Source organism: Aquarana catesbeiana, linkage group LG10, assembly GCF_042186555.1.
Source record: "Aquarana catesbeiana isolate 2022-GZ linkage group LG10, ASM4218655v1, whole genome shotgun sequence".
In the NCBI taxonomy this organism is placed as follows: domain Eukaryota; kingdom Metazoa; phylum Chordata; class Amphibia; order Anura; family Ranidae; genus Aquarana; species Aquarana catesbeiana.
In genome coordinates this window covers 208,393,672-208,405,042 of record NC_133333.1, presented here as the reverse complement: position 1 = coordinate 208,405,042, position 11,371 = coordinate 208,393,672, and the positions used below count along the sequence as shown (strand labels likewise).

Here is an 11,371-nt window from a genome sequence, read left to right as displayed (position 1 = left end):
ACTTTTATTGCAACTAAATGCGTCAAACTATGGGAGACAACACATAAAATAACACTCCGATGGTACCTAACCCCACATCGGATATCCAAATTTGCGAAGCAGGCTTCTCCTCTGTGCTGGAGAAACTGTGGAAGTAGAGGTACATTACATCACATACTATGGGAATGCCAGGTTCTACATGCAATTTGGAAAAAAGTATTTAACCTAATATCAGATCTCACATGCTCAGTAGTAACTCCAGATGCAGCTTTAGCAGTCTTATCAATAGGGATAGAAAATATTCCAATCAATACTAGATCCATAGTCACCCACATATTAATGAGTACGAGATTGACAATATTAAAGAAATGGAAAGACGCATCACCTCCCTCATTTAAAGAAATAGTTGAAATGACCAACACACATGCTACCTATGAGCTGATGTTTGCTGCAGCTCAAGGTAATTATCACAAAGTAAACGTAAGGTGGCACAAGTGGATTGCATGGTACTCATATGAATATAAAAGCAGGAAACCGATTCCCTGATTATACACATGCTGGATAATACAAGATGTAAAACTGCTGCACACTATGTTACACTTTTTATTTTTAATATCCTTACCTCTTTATTTGATTATTGATTATTTATTTTAGAGCTTAGTTTCTTTAGCTCACAGTTTCTATATTATTTTCTTGTTATTTAAATAAAGTAAAAATACTCAACAGCGGGACAGCCTGTCCTAGAAATAGTTACATTAAGTTGCGCACCAAATGCACAAACTCAGCTGATTGTAACACGTGCATACTGTACCTATGACATATTAATATATGTATTCATTGTCTACATGATAAAGGTGTATGTAACTTCCTTATTGTTCTCATACCAATAAAAATTATTGAAATTAAAACAGAACAGCACCACCCACACAGGGTAACTTGTAAGCTGCCATGACTGACCTCCGTGTGAAAATTCTAGTTGCCTGGTTGTTGTTTTTTTATTACTGGTCATCCACTTTACAGCTAAACTCTGGGCTCCCTGTCATCTCTATAAGATCACCCCTACCCTCCCAGCAGTATTTTACAAGAACAGGTCTTCTGCCTGTTCTTGTGACACCCCGAATCCTCTTCTTCTGCTACTGGGCAGTGTTAGCAGTATGTCCACCACCAAGAAAAATGGATCCCGTGTGTCACAAGTGTATTGGTGCAGAGAGTGCTGCTCCTGTAACCAACGCAATGTGAGTGCAAGGTGCAGTGCTCAGGAGGAGGGGCCATGACACCCTGCATTCACAGACATATGGGCCCCATGCAAACCAGAAGACTGGGGACATCTTGTGGTGAAGAAAATGTACTGTGGGAGACAGCTTCACACTTTTTATTATTTTTATTATTTTTTTTTTTAGGGGGCCCAGTAAGGCTGGGTTCACATATGTGCGTCTGCGGTTCACAGCATGGGGTCTGGTGCGTCCCTGTTCACCAATTCAGGTAGGAATAGGGTCAGAATTTTTGCCTGAATTCGCACCTTATTCGGAGCCAAAGACACACAGGACCCTTTTTAAGTAAGGACTGCGGCTGCTCCGGAGCTGTGTGAACCGGCTCCATAGAGAGCTGGTCACACTCTCCTGTCATGCGAATTGGATGCGGCGAAATCCGCATCCAATTTGCATATGTGTGAACCCGGTCTAAGACAATAAAAAGAAAATTTAGCTTGGAGTTGGGTTTAACCCCTTTCCACCCAGCCCCATCTTCCCTTTAACTGGGTCTTAATGCCTGGGGGGCAGGACTGACTGCCAGAACACACTGATTGGGAGCCCATCCTGCCAGCTACCAAGTCAGTCACTGTGCTGGGAGTATACATTTAATGCTCTCTAAACACAGAGACCTCAGTTTTCCATGGATGCACATGTGCGGTTCGTTATCAATAAAGTTTATCCTCTTTGCTGCAGTTCATATGCATTATGTGTGAAGCAAGAGGTTAAAGTTCAGGGCCAAGCCCAAGCAACTGATGTCACCCATTCAATATGAGTATCTTAGCTGTCTGTATGGGCATTCTGATTGGATAAGTGAATGACAGTTGGTAGGGCTTCGTCATCCTAACAGGACAGTAACAAATTGAAACTCGTTTTAGACAGACATGTGCAGGAATTTTAGGGATAAAATGTATTAGCAGGCTTCTGCAGGACTTTTACACTGAAATGTTTAAAATGGCGGACACTTTCTCTTTAAAATGGGATTCCAAGTATTTTACCAGATATAAAAGAGCTGTACTTTTCTCCAGCTAGTCTTGTGATCCAGGCAATCCCACCACGGTGCACATCCAGGAGGATCACTTCAGGTTCAGCTTTACAGCTCCCTGTGTCACCTCCCTCCTTATTTTGCAGAGATGATCATACTTATACAGTTCCTTGAAAAAGTATTTATACCCCTTGAAATTTTCCACATTGTGTCATGCTACAACCAAACATGTAAATGTATTTTATTGGGATTTTATGTAAAAGACCAACACAAAGGGCAACGTAATTGTGAAGTGGAAGGAAAATGATAAATGGTTTTCCAAATTTTTTACAAAGAAATATGTGAAAAGTGTGGCGTGCATTTGTATTCAGCCCTCCTGAGTCAATACTTTGTAGAACCGCCTTTCACTGCAATTACAGCTGAAAGTCTTTTTGGGGATGTCTCTACCAGCTTTGTACATCTAGAGAGTGACATTTTTGCACATTCTTCTTTGCAAATCAGCTCAAACTCTGTCAGATTGGATGGAGAGCGTCTGTGAACAGCAATTTTTAAGTCTTGCCACAGATTCTCAATTAGATTGGGCCATTCTAACACATGAATATGCTTTGATATAAACCATTCCATTGTAGCTCTGGCTGTATGTTTATGGTTGTTGTGCTGCTGGAAGGTGAACCTCCGCCCCAATCTAAAGCCTTTTGCAGACTCTAACAGGTTTTCCTCTAAACCCTGTATTTGGCTCCATCCATCTTCCCATCAACTCTGACCAGCTTCCCTGTCCCTGCTGAAGAAAAGCATCCCCACAACATGATGCTACCACCACCATGTTTCACGGTGGGGATGGTGTGTTCAGGGTGATGTGCAGTGTTAGTTTTCCACCACACATAGCGTTTTGCTTTTCGGCCAAAATATTTCAATTTGGTCTCATCTGACCAGAGCACCTTCTTCTACACGTTTGCTGTGTCTCCCACATGGCTTCCTGCAAACTGCAAATGGGACTTCTTATGGTTTTCTTTCAACAATGACTTTCTTCTTGCCACTCTTCCATAAAGACCAGATTTGTGGTGTACACAACTAATAGTTGTCCTGTGGACAGATTCTCCCACCTGAGCTGTGGATCTCTACAGCTCCTCCAGAATTACCATGGGCCTCTTGGTTGCTTCTCTGATTAATGCTCTCCTTGCCCAGCCTGTCAGTTTAGGTGGACGGCCATGTCTTGGTAGGTTTGCAGTTGTGCCATACTCTTTCCATTTTCGGATGATGGATTGAACAGTGCTCCTTGACATGTTCAAAGCTTGGGATATTTTTTTATAACCTAACCCTGCTTTAAACTTCTCTACAACTTTATCCCTGACCTGTCTGGTGTGTTCCCTGGCCTACATGATGCTGTTTGTTCAGTAAGGTTCTCTAACAAACCTGTAAGGGGTTCCCAGAACAGCCGTATTTATACTGAGATTAAGTTACACAGGTGGACTCTATTTACTAATTAGGTGACTATTAAAGGCAATTGGTTCCACTAGATTTTAGTTAGGGGTATCAGAGTAAAGGGGGCTGAATACAAATGCAGCTACACTTTTCAGATATTTATTTGCAAAAAATTTTGAAAACCATTTATAATGGATTCCCTTAATTTGCATAGATTTCCTCTCACTTCCTGTTTGGCTATGGGGCAGGAAGTGAAGGGAAATCGCTGCAATGGGACAGGGGTGGTAAAAAATAAACTGACAGGGGTTATAACCCTCCCTTATTCTATCCAAAATGAAAAAAAAGTATTGCCTATAGTTCTACTTTAAGCACAAATTTCTGATAATTTTATAGAGAGGACTAAGAAGATATAACCATGCCAATGGTGCATCAGAAAACATATAGCACAGTGAGGAAGGTTTTTGGTTCAGGATGAGAGTGGATGAGAGAGGATGAGAGAGAATTAGAAGCCCCCCCCCCCACAGTTGCGGAATGCCAGCCGCCCGCATACCGGAAGCAGTGAGGCCGCGTTATGGGGGCGCTAGACTAATTTGCCTCTCAGCCCAGTCCGCCCCATAAGACTGGATCTACGCTAACAGTGTAGCACAAGCCTGTGGGGACTCTTTCCGTGCTGCCCCCCTGCAAAGTGCTGCCCTAGGCCTGGGCCTTGTCGGCCTAGGCCAGGATACAGCGTTGCTCATAGCATCCCAAAGCAGCTTACGCATTTTGAGGTTCAAAGCTCTGAGGAACAGGGTTTGATACTTGAAACACATAAGCCGCTTTGGGCGCTATAAGGTCTTCCTATGCCATCAATTAAGCACTACGGACCTGAAGTCGGTCTTGTCTGCATCTTTCTGATACGTTTGTGCACGTCATGCGTTTGTGAGTACATCACTTGTAACCTTCATACATACTTATATTGGTCCAGGATGAACCAATGTAACTATGCAAAATAGTCCATACCTAAACTTGAGCTTTAAAGTTAGTGGCCATGTATCTTTTTTAAACTGATTATATAGGATATATAAGGTTTTTTAGTTTTGTTCATCAAGTTCCGAGATTTACACAGCACTGCCACACCGCACAGCCCTGTCTGGCAAGACAGGAGACCTGATTTACCTTTGCTGCAGTTCAATAACACCTCCAGGCAGGGGCAGCCAGACGCATGGACGCTGGACGCATGAATTCCAACAGGGTTGGGGGGTGTTTTTTTGAAGCACCTAATTAGAGCCAGAGGCTCTAATAGGCTTCAAAATAGGGTGGGCTCGGGGCACAGAGAATGCAAACGAGCCCACCCAGGAGTGTTACAATAGAGAATGAACATTCGCTATTTGTAACACTGAACCTCCTCCCGGCCAATCAAGAAGTGGGTCTTGAGACCCGTCACCGGATTGGCTGAAAGGACAGGCGATCCTATGGACGCCTAAGAGGAGGGAAGGAGACGCATGGCAGAAGCCACCGTGATGGAGAAGAGGACACAGGAGCCACTGCCAGCTGCCCGCCACCTAGATCGGCCAGGTGCCGGACCGACCGGCAGACAGCGGCAGGGAAAGGTGCTGCCGGCTCGCCTGCCTCTGCCTCCAGCAGGTCTTGTCCTCCCCCCAGCTGGTGACTGGATAGTGAAAGGAGAAGCAGCAGACTGATGAGATGCTCTTTCTGTCACTCTCCTCTCTTTTCCTGTCAGCATGCTTCTTGCACTGAAACACAACTGATTAGCTTCTGGTGCTGATTCTCCCTTCTCAAGGCTGAGCTATTCTGTAGAAACTGCAAGAGGCTGATACCAAGTCAAATTCAAGTACTTGCATGGAAAAAAAAACACATTAAATGAAGTAATAATGAATACATTAGTGTCTTTTATATCTGATTGGTGATGAGCTTTAAAATTCTGCAGAAATTGGGGTTTGGGCAATTTATTATTTTACAAATGCAGTATCATTGACTTCCACTAGGTGGCACAGAATGGCTGAAAACATCACAATGCTATAACATTACGTAAAAGACTTCTTTGTTTTAACTGATCACAAACTCAAAACATATTTATTTGTCCTTGTATTTAACTAGTGAACTGTGATTTTGGCTTACTTCTGAATAGAGAGTTGGCTAATTGTCCTGAGTTTTCCATTTTTTCCCCAACTACAGTGCGTTGAAAAAGTATTCATACCCCTTTAAATTTTCCACATTTTGTCATGTTACAACCAAAAACATGAATGTATTTTATTGGGACTTTATGTGATCGACCAACACAAAGTGGCACATAATTGTGAAGTGGAAGGAAAATGATAAATGGTTTTCAAAATGGTTTACAATTAAATATGTTGAAAAGTGTAGAACCTCCTTTTGCTGCAATTACAGTCTTTTTGGGGATGTCTCTACCAGCTTTGCACATCTACAGAGTGAAATTTTTGCCCATTTTTCTTTGCAAAATAGCTCAAGCTCTGTCAGATTGGATGGAGAGCGTCTGTGAACAGCAATTTTCAAGCCTTGCCACAGATTCTCAGTTGGATTTAGGTCTGGACTTTGATTGGGCCATTCCAATACATGAATATGCTTTGATCTAAACCAGTGGTTCTCAACCTTACTAGTGCCGTGACCGCTTGCTAAAATTTCCCAAGTTGTGGGGACCCCTAACAGTAAAATTATTTTCGTAGCATGGGTTGTCAGCACCCAAGGCAAGACAAGTAATTTGCGCCCCTAACCCACGGATATTTAGCGCTCTTTGAGTCAGTTCCACTCGTACAGTATTAAAACTCCTTATGGTACATTTTAGGATGTACCACTCTTTCTCTTTGTTCTCCTTTCTTTCCCTTTTATCTCTCTCAATCCCAATTTCTTGTTTTTTTTCCCCCCATCCCTCTCTCTAGCCTTTTTTCTTGTTCTTTCTCTTTCTCTCCCTTTTTCTTTGTTCCTCCCCCTCTTTTCCTCTCCCCTCCATGTATTCTCTAATTTTATTCCTTCTCTTACTCCTTGGTGGAGGGAATGGGATGAGTGGCACTGTTGATGGGGTGTTGGGATGAGTGGCAGTGCTGGGGGAGTTCTGATCAGCCAATTTAGGTGCTCTTGATCAAGGTCATCTGCTAATCTGAGAACTGTAGTGGGGACTTTTAATGGCAACTATAATCACAGGTAGTGTTACTCACTGTGTCTCCGGGTTTACTGTGTCTCTGACTTTGTGGTGTCTTGCAGCAGTGACACCTATGCCGAAATCAGGAGATAGGGTCTCCTTCAGCCCCTCCCAGTTCACATTCCTCACTAGTCAGCTGACCTCTAGTCTCTGCCCCCCAGCCATGCCGTGAACTGAATGGGCGGCTGCGAAGCGGCTGAGTGGGCGGCTACGGGCTCCAGGAACAGCCCTGCTGGGCGGCCGCGAAAAGGCTGGAAGAGCGGTGCAGGATTCAGGAACAGCCCAGGATTCGGTGACCCCTGGCAAATTGTCATTTGACCCCCGAGGGGGTCCCGGTCCCAGGTTGAGAACCACTGATCTAAACCATTCTATTGTAGCTCTGGCTGTATGTTTAGGGTCATTGTACTGCTGGAAGGTGAACCTCCACCCCAGTCTCAAGTCTTTTGCAGACTCTAACAGCTTTCTTCTAAGATTGCTCTGTATTTGGCTTCATCCATCTTCCCATCAACTTTTCTTAAGCCTGTACCTACTGCAGAAAAGCATCCCCACCATCATGTTTCACAGTGGGGATGGTGTGTTCAGGGTGATGTGCAGTGTTTTCCGCCACACATAGCATTTTGCTTTTAGGCCAAAAAGTTAAACTTTGGTCTCATCTGACCAGAGCACCTTCTTCCACATGTTTGCTGTGTCCCTTACATGGCTTCTTGCAAATTGCAAACAGGTCTTCTTATGGCTTTCTTTCAACAATCGCTTTCTTCTTGCCGCTCTTCCATAAAAGCCAAATTTGTGGAGTGCACGACTAATAGTTGTCCTGTGGACAGATTCTCCCACCTGAGCTGTGGATCTCTGCAGCTCCTCCAGAGTTATCACGGGCCTCTTGGCTGGTTCTCTGATTAATGCTCTCCTTGCCCGGCCTGTCAGTTCAGGTGGACAGCCATATCTTGGCAGGCTGAAAAAAACAGGCTTATGTCAGTATATGGCCCGCTTAACTCTCCTCTCCTGAATTACTCTGCACTGCTGGGGGACTCTGCTCTTTCCTCTATCTAACTCTACTCTCCTGAAATTCTCTGCACTGCTGGATGACTCTGATACAGCACTTCCTCTGTTTAAATCTCCTCTCTTGAAATACTCTGCACTGCTGGAGGAGTCTGCTTATTCCTCTATCTAACTCTTCTCTCCTGAAATACTCTGGTCTGCAGGAGGACTCTGCTCCTTCCTCTGTCTAACTCTCCTCTCCTGAAATACTCTGCTCTACTGGAGGACACTGCTCTTTCCCCTGTCTAAATCTCCTCTCCTAAAATAATCTGCACTGCTGGAGGACTCTGATACAGCACTTCCTCTGTTTAAATCTCCTCTCTTGAAATACTCTGCACTGCTGGAGGACTCTGCTTATTCCTTTATCTAACTCTTCTCTCCTGAAATACTCTGGTCTGCTGGAGGACTCTGCTCCTTCCTCTGTCTAACTCTCCTCTCCTGAAATACTCTGCTCTGCTGGAGGACTCTGCTCCTTCCTCTGTCTAACTCTCCTCTCCTGAAATACTCTGCTCTGTTGGAGGACTCTGCTCCTTCCTCTATCTAAATCTCCTCTCCTGAATTACTCTGTGTGACAGACTCACCCGGGACAGAGGCTATTGGAGGGGACTGAACGCAAGCCTCTTGCCCACCGATTATGGGCCCTAGCATTTGGGGGAATGGTGCTCTCTGTGAGCTGTATGCCTGGGGACCCTGGAGTTGGTGTTACTTTGGATTCAGCTCCATGTCCCCCCAAAACACACAGACTCTGGGAACCCTTTATATGCCATATTAGAATGATAAGACTGAATTATACTGTTGGGACACATCCTGTGAGGAGATGCTGGTGTCATCAACTCCAACTACCTGTGTTTATGTTAATTGAATGAGCTGATCACATTGTCCTCTATACAATGTAGGAGACGGGACGACTCCTATTGGAGCTGCTGCTATTGTGAGAAGATGTCCTGTGATAATTAACTCAGTCTGGGCAATAGGTCATGTCTCAGTCACCTAGGCTGTATAAAGGATTAATTAATTAGCTCATGTTAATTATGTTAATTAGGTTACAGTTGTATTGTTAGAGGAGGTTCCAACGGCATATAAAGTCTTGTAATTTTGATTCTAAATAAAACAGTTCATGTTAGCAACAAGCAAGTGTCCCCTTGTTTTGTGCTCAGAGAGGTTGGGATATCTGTATACAGACTGGGAGGAAGTGGTATATAACGGAAGCACTCAAGCGGAGTGTGGGACGTTCCGTGACATTGGTGGCAAGCAGCGGGAAAGTTTCCTGCAGTCTGGGACATCCAAACCTCCAACTGGATCCAAGATCAGCATAGCAGACTTCAGTCACCCCAGCGGAAATATGGACCTGGCATCAGAGTTCCTGGGGCTGCTGCGGATCATCCTTTCAACATACACCAGGACTGTGTCTAAGGATGAATACCTGGAGCTCAGGCAGCAGATTCGGGTGGGGCTCTGGATCGGAGCCCTCCAGCTCGCTGGTATAAAACAGGGCAAGTGCTTTCCAACCCAAGAGCAATGGGCCAGTGACCAACGGGCATTGCAGATGGCATTCCTGGGAGAGCGGCCCCAGGAACAATGGGTGACTGAGTTGGACAGGCTGGTCCAGCAGGAGATAGAGCTGGACAATCGTTATCGGGCTCTGCAATGGCACGCAGAGGAGGGATATTTAGGGGAGAAAACAGAATGCTCTCCGGAGGGATATGACTTTGGCGGCCCTGGATTGCTGTGGGAGAGCCTTACAGATCACTTTATGTTTGGCGATGAAGGGGAACCTGACCTTGAGGACCTGAGAGAATATAGAGAGTCTATGCTCGGTCTTGCAGGGGTCTCAGAGCTCAAAACTGATGTGGACCATTTGCTAAAGAAGGAACAGCATCTGGAAAGGGCATACAGGAAACTGCTAGAACAAGTTCAGCAGCATGCCAGAGAATCGGCAGTGGAAAATCCGGAGATTGCCGTCCCCAAACCTGAAGTGCTGACAACAGGGCAGAGCTCTGCTAACCTCTGCCCAGAAATGATAGCATCTTCTAGGTTCCATGGACAGGAGATGGTGAACCTCTATCCCCAGACATCAGTTGCAGAGACATAGGATTTGATAGACTTTTCTGCTGAGGAAGAACAACCTGATGAGCCTCCAGCAGAAGAGCTGCTATCAGGGCCAAAGTTCACTGTGTTCTGCCCAGCACCAACAGTGGCTTCGGCCTTCTTGAGAGAAGAGGTAGTCGGCCTTTCTCCTACAACACTGACAGGGACATGTGATTTTCTGCCAGCAGCATCTATGGAGTTAAAACAAACTTCTCCAGCTGAAGATCTGGTAACTGAACAGAGGGTCCAAGACCTCTGTCCCACACTTTTACCACTTCCAGAGACTGGGGATTTAATAGACGTTTCTGTAGAGGAGGAACCACCTAGCAAACCCCCAGCAGAAGTGCTGGCAACCGGACAGAGGGTCCAAGACCTCTGCCCCACACCTGTGGCAGTTTCGGAGGCTCAGGGTGAGAAGGTAGCAATCACTTTCCAGCAGCAGATACAGGGGAAGAAGGGAGAGGAGGTGTGTGTTGTCCCTCCCCAACAGTTGGCCAGAGTGGAGGAAGCGGACTTTCCTCCCCAGCAAAGATCCGTGCACCTGGGAGACAGTACCATCGACATGTCGTCCCAGCAGCCAGATGAGGGAATGGAAAAGGAAGCAGCCGGCTCCCTTTTCCAATGGCAACTACACAGTTTGGGAGTGGAGGAAGCCAGCCTCCTGCTCCAATGGTTAGCTGGAGCGGAGTCCCCAGCAGAAGTGCTGGCAACAGAGCATAGTGCTACCAACCTCTGCCCAGCACCGGCAACAACTGTGGAGTTCCAGGGAGCCGGGGCAGTTGGCCCCTCTCTCCGACGACAAGCTGATGTAGTGGAGCTGCTACTCCCAGCTGAATCGCTGGCAACAGGGCAGAGCACCTCTGGCCTCTGCCTAGCACCTAGTGTCTCTCTACAGCTTCAGGAAGCTGGGGTGATCGGCCCCTCTGCCCAGCAGCAGACTGAGCCAAGGAATGTTAAAAACAATCCAGCTGAAGCCCTGGCAGCCAGACAGAGAGTAAATGACCTCTGCCCCACACCTACTGAGGTCAACTATTCCTTGCAGCCAAGAATGGAGATCATGCGGGAAGACTATGTGAGTTCACTCTGCCCGACTAACACATGTCCAGACCAGGTGGAGGTCTGGGACCTTGTTAGTCAACCTTTGATGGGGGAGAAATGTGACAGACTCACCCGGGACAGAGGCTATTGGAGGGGACTGAACGTAAGCCTCTTGCCCACCGATTATGGGCCCTAGCATTTGGGGGAATGGTACTCTCTGTGAGCTGTATGCCTGGGGACCCTGGGGTTGGTGTTACTTTGGATTCAGCTCCATGTCCCCGCAAAACACACAGACTCTGGGAACCCTTTATATGCCATATTAGAATGATAAGACTGAATTATACTGTTGGGACACATCCTGTGAGGAGATGCTGGTGTCATCAACTCCAACTACTTGTGTTTATGTTAATTGAATGA

At 45.9% G+C, this 11,371-nt stretch overlaps 1 long non-coding RNA gene across 1 annotated transcript in view; it reads right to left on the bottom strand.

Annotated features, from left to right (window-relative positions):
- Window positions 1-6,448: 6,448 nt before the first annotated feature.
- The window catches only part of LOC141110142 (uncharacterized), a 40,665-nt gene continuing 35,742 nt past the window's right edge, over window positions 6,449-11,371 (bottom strand). Inside the window, exon 2 of the long non-coding RNA XR_012236246.1 lies at window positions 6,449-7,742. This is a non-coding gene — a long non-coding RNA (uncharacterized lncRNA). The remainder of the gene's footprint in view (window positions 7,743-11,371) is intronic.